The sequence below is a fragment of the Bactrocera neohumeralis genome, chromosome 4 (assembly GCF_024586455.1).
Source record: "Bactrocera neohumeralis isolate Rockhampton chromosome 4, APGP_CSIRO_Bneo_wtdbg2-racon-allhic-juicebox.fasta_v2, whole genome shotgun sequence".
Lineage (NCBI taxonomy): Eukaryota > Metazoa > Arthropoda > Insecta > Diptera > Tephritidae > Bactrocera > Bactrocera neohumeralis.
The window spans coordinates 46900374-46906373 of record NC_065921.1 but is presented as its reverse complement, the minus strand read 5'-3'; positions in this window follow the sequence as shown (position 1 = coordinate 46906373).

Genomic DNA, 6000 nt, shown 5'->3' with positions numbered 1-6000 from the left:
TGAAGCAAGTCACAACAGCATCTGCGCAATAGGCAAGTCACCAGAAAAACACTTGCATCATCATTTTTAATATGTATATTTGCAAGAATAATGTGACAAAATGTTTCACCAAATACAGGCTATACGATAACCCTCTGGACTGGACATTTGACGGTTTATCTTAGCGCGAGTGTCTCTCTGTTCGCCCCTTGAACAGGTATTTTATTTATTATATTTTTAAACTTACGAAAGTAATTGTCTTTAAGTAATCACTGCTAGTGACGATTGTGTTTCTTAATTTTTGTAGTTTATATGTTTTTCATAACAACTGAAGCTCTCTCCGGAAACTCTTACAAAATGCAAAAAACCAAAACAAACGTGGAGTTGACAGGTGTAAATACTCGTACGATATTAGCGGATTTGAAAAGTGAGCAGCTTCTTAAGGAGAAGAGAGCGTGTGACAAGTTTTAGATCGATATCTCAAGAACTGAGGGGCTAGTTTGCATACATGCAGATGGATGGATCAACGGAGTAACAGATGGTTGTGGTCAAATCGACGCAGCTCTTTCTGAGTATTAAAATTCGCCTTTGAAGCCTTATGCAGCCGATGTTAAAATTTTTTCGCATTTTCGTTTGATAACTTGAGAAACAAACAATACATACATATGTGTTGAAATTATTTCGAATGTACATGCATGGACATATACTTTTTTTTAACCACTAAAGGTTTATCGAGACTTCTGCTAACCAAATTCAATTGTCTTTCCATAATTTTTACACTGAATTGAAGACTTTATTTAGCATAATTAGAATTATCCCTTTTAGGTCACTATCTCGTTTGAAAACTCCTTACGAGGTGTGTTTTTCATCGTAAACAGAGATTGATACAAATAATTAAATGCCAGATCGAGAATGTAATATGAATGTACTTCAACACGGAAACTTCTCGCGATGCGTTATCGAAGAGTGTTGTCTTAATGGAACACAATACTCATTCTATGTGTCACAGGACCGCTTCTGGGCGATTACTTCTTTCGTCGATATTTTGATGAAATACAGTTCCGATAAAAAGATATTCCAACTTTTTTTCGTAAGTATAATTTATATCAAACTTTATTTAAATGGTTTCAAAAGGTTTAAGATGTATTGCTTAGCTTTTGTTCATTTTTATTATTTCCTAAATGCTTTCCACAATTGGTTTTTAAAAGTGTGGCTGAACTTTAACATCAAAATTTTTGACACGGAATCGACGAAAGCAAAATTAAGCATAGCTGTACGTATATACAAGGTGATCCATTTCGAGGTTCCCTAATTTTTAAAAGGAAAGACACAGAAACTTCAATGCTGTTTGGAAATGTTTGCTATCATTCGAAAGAATATTCTGTGGCATTTATTTTGGAAAATGGCGCCGTCTTGTTAAAACAAAAAATGTTCAATTTCAGACATCAAATATGTCGTATTTTGTATCTTTGAAATCTCGAAATAAAATATGCCAAGTCATTCCATACGTCAGTCCGAGTTGCAACCATATTAGCTGTGGCTGGTATATTTTCTTCACTGGGTGATGGACGTGGTCTATTTGGTCAAATAATATCAAATAATGAAAGCTTGTTCTTAAGATGAAAATCACATTCATTACAGAGCGTGAGTTTTCGTTTTAAAATTCAATAATTTGTAAACGATTTTCAGGCGTAAATCTTTCCATGATGAAAAGCCAAAAAGTTCATAATTTGGATCACTCGATATATTCATACATTATCATCAAAGAACTTAATCCAAAAAGTATTATCAAAAACGTCGCCGAGACATGATAAAATTTCCCCAAAAATGCTAATCGAGTTACCAGTTATTGCTGTAGAGGTGCTCTCTTTCCTCTTCAATGCAATTCTTAGTTTCAAATACTATCCAATTTCAGGAAAAAGTCGCAGATTATCTTGATAGATAAACCTGGGATAGACTTACCACAGCCGTCTTCATACAAACCAATCAGTCTTCTACCCTGTCTTTCAAAAGTATTTGAAAAAGTATTACTATCAAAGATGTCTCCTTTCCTCCACGTAAATAACACAATACCAATGCATCAATTCGGATTTCGTGCGAAACATGGCACAATAGAGCAAGTAAATTGAATTACTATCGAGATAAGGAAAGCAAAAAGTAAGAGATTTCATATCGGATGAAAGACAGATAAGGGCTGGTGTACACCAGGGCAGTGTTTTAGGCCCAACACTATACATCATATATACAGCAGATCTTTTCAACAACTAATAATGTATTAACTTCAACTTTTGCGGATGACACAGCTATAGTGCGCCGTAACAAATGCCACATTTTAGCATCACGAATATTAGCGAAGCATTTAAGGTCTGTCGAAGAGTGGCTAGCGAACTGGCGTATAAATGTGAATGAACAGAAGTGTAAGCATATTACATTTTCGCTAAGACCAAAGATATAAAAATAAACAATATTTTAGTACCCCAAGCGAACGAAGTAACATATCTTGGTATTCACCTACATAGATGGAAGGCATACGTGGAGAAAACACATCTCTAGTAAAAGTTAAATTGGCTTTTAAATAAAAACTCCAAGCTTAGCCTAGGCAACAAAATGCTTTTATATAATGCGGTCATAAAGCCGATTTGGATGTATGGCATTCTACTGTGGGGTACGACCTGTGCAACTAATATTGATCTAATACAAAGGTTCCAATCAAAAATGCTTAGAACAATCCGTGTTCACCATGGTACATGCGTAACGAAAATATCCGTAAAGATCTTGATATTCCTATGGTAAAAAAAGAAGTAGAAGACAGCAGAATTAAATATATATCTAAACTCCGAGATCACCCAAACCCCTTGGCTAATGCTTTGGTACATTCCTGCGATCAAACACGACTTAAAAGAAGAGATATGCCTGCGTATTAAAGAGCGACGTATCACCAAAACAGCTCAATCTCTTGTTTGAGTCTGTCTAGTTTTTAAATAAATTTAAGATTTTATTACTTATTGTTAGGCTTTAAGAAAAAGCAGATACAATAAATAAAATAATTTTGAAAAAAAAAAATATTCATATATAGTCGTAATATTTCCATAAATCCCCGGGTGTCAGTTGTCATTATCAGTGACATTTTTTCTGCATAAACGCTTTTTACAGATTCTCGTGACTTTCTCATTATTTTAATTTACTAATTTGTAGCACTTCCACATCCACACAATCAGACTCATATAATATGTATTGCTCTGTCTGGTTATAACTAAGGCCACCAAGTACGCATTTATAATTTGCATGTGTTTGTCTTTCCGCGATTGTTTATGCATAAGTGCGTGAATGTTCAGGCTTTGGAAATTAGCTTATATGACACAGCACTGGAATTTTAGTCTATTTGAAATTATAAAACATGATGCATTAATATATTTGCATGTGTGTGGTTTCATTTTGAATTCATGTTTCTAAAGCTTTCTACCTTCTTCCAAATGTTTTAGGCAATTTGCATATACAAATATATTGTTGTTTGCATGAATATTTATGAAAATACTTTTTCGTGAATTTCAAATTAGCAAAATCAAAAATGAATTTATAAACTAAATTACCATTAAGTAATTAGTTAGGGTAGGTTATTTATACGACTTTAAAATAACGAACACCACAGAGAGTCGATTCGGCCCCGACTGACGCATAGTAAAGTCTAAAGTATATGCGGACAATCCCGCCCCTTACCAGTCGAAGTGCTCGAACGAGTCATCAAAAACCGTACTCAATGGATGGATCATCTGAGATGTATGGGCAGCCAACATTTGAAAGAGATTACCTAAACAAATAAGTGCCAAAGAATGTTCCTTCGAATGATAATAAATAAAGATTTTTTAAATATGTATATCACTGTATAACTTAACACTACCACATTGCAAACAAACTGAACACCTAATAGCCGAAAACCGGTGTTTTTAGGAATTACGAATAAAAACCACAAGAAAAAAGTTGGTTTCGCTTGCGTCGAAGCTAAAATATCCTTAACAAATACAAGAGATCTCCAACAAGAACTTTTATCGTTCAGCTTTTATGGTAGGAGGGAACAAGAATTTTTAACAAATATCTTAAAGATATCGTGCCAAATAAAAAGTTTTCCATGCAAACATTTGTTTCAGATCGTTCAATTTGAATGACGGCCATATGATTCTTGGAATGGTTCTCAAAAACTGGAGAACTACTTCGTGTATATGCAGACGGACATGAAATAGGTTGACTTTTATTAAAAATGTATGGTTGGTAAGTCATTGTATGTAAAGTAGAGTTACTGACAAAGCATACAGAGAAAGCTTGATAGTGATGGAATTTTATGTCTCCAAGTAATCAGTGAGGCTATTTCGAAAAATTCTAATGATGCTTATTAAGACGAGCGGCTCCACTTCAAAAAACGGTTTAAGATATAAATCGAAAAATTTATTATCTTGTTTTTAAAGGTAAAGACCGCCAAAAAATGCACAAAAAAATAAAAAATAACTTTTTCAAAGTTATTCACAATAGGTGTGCCATATTTAAAGATGTAAAGATGTGACAACAACTTAATTCCAACTAAAACTGAATTAAAATTTGTGAGTTAATTCTTATGTAAGAAATTAAGCTTATAAACGCATTTGCGAGACCTGTGACATTCACGCATTTATGTCGCATATAGGCTCACTCGTACTTTTTGGCAGCTCAAATGTGCTTAGCTTAAGTAAGAGTATTCTGCTTATAAGCGCTAAAGTATGACAGTGACATTATACTCATGCAAATAACACTACATATGAGAGCAAATATTCGCAAATGCATATATTATATAAAATCATATGCAGAATCTTTCGGTTAGAAGATTGTTTTTTGGACGGAAAACTTTACTGCCATTGTCGCATATTAAAAGCAATAACAAAGAGTTTTTCAAACATATGTATATCCAACACGATGTATGCAAATGTGTTCCATATAAGTCGCATGAGCGCAAATTTTGTGCCACAGGCAGTCATCGCGGCTGCTGACCTGATTCACTGGCGTTTTTATACTCTCGCAACAATGTTGCTAACGAGAGTATTATAGTTTTGTTCACATAACGGTTGTTTGTAAGTCCTAAAACTAAAAGAGTCAGATATAGGGTTATATATACCAAAGTGATCAGGGCGACGAGTAGAGTCGAAATCCGGATGTCTGTCTGTCCGTCCGTCTGTCCGTCCGTCCGTCCGTCTGTCCGTCCGTCCGTGCAAGCTGTAACTTGAGTAAAAATTGAGATATCATGATGAAACTTACATGTGGGTACACGTATTCCTTGGCTCCATAAGAAGGTTAAGTTCGAAGATGGGCAAAATCGGCCCACTGCCACGCCCACAAAATGGCGGAAACCGAAAACCTATAAAGTGTCATAACTAAGCCATAAATAAAGATATTAAAGAGAAATTTGGCACAAAGGATCGCATTAGGGAGGGGCATATTTGGACGCAATTGTTTTGGAAAAGTGGGCGTGGCCCCGCCCCCTACTAAGTTTTTTGTACATATCTCAGAAACTACTATAGCTATGTCAACCAAAGTCTACAGAGTCGTTTCCTTCAGGCATTTCCATGTACAGTTCAAAAATGGAAGAAATCGGATAATAACCACGCCCACCTCCCATACAAAGGTTATGTTCAAAATCACTAAAAGTGCGATAACCGACTAACAAAAAACGTCAGAAACACTAAATTTTACGGAAGAAGTGGCAGAAGGAAGCTGCACCCAGGCTTTTTTTAAAAATTGAAAATGGGCGTGGCGCCGCCCACTTATGGACCAAGAACCATATCTCAGGAGCTACTAGACCGATTTCAATGAAATTCGGTATATAATATTTTCTTAACACCCTGATGACATGTACGAAATATGGGTGAAATCGGTTCGCAACCACGCCTTCTTCCAATATAAAGCTATTTTGAATTCCATCTGATGCCTTCTCTGTATAATACGAGTATAAACATTAGGAACCAATGATGATAGCGGAATAAAACTTTACAAAAATAC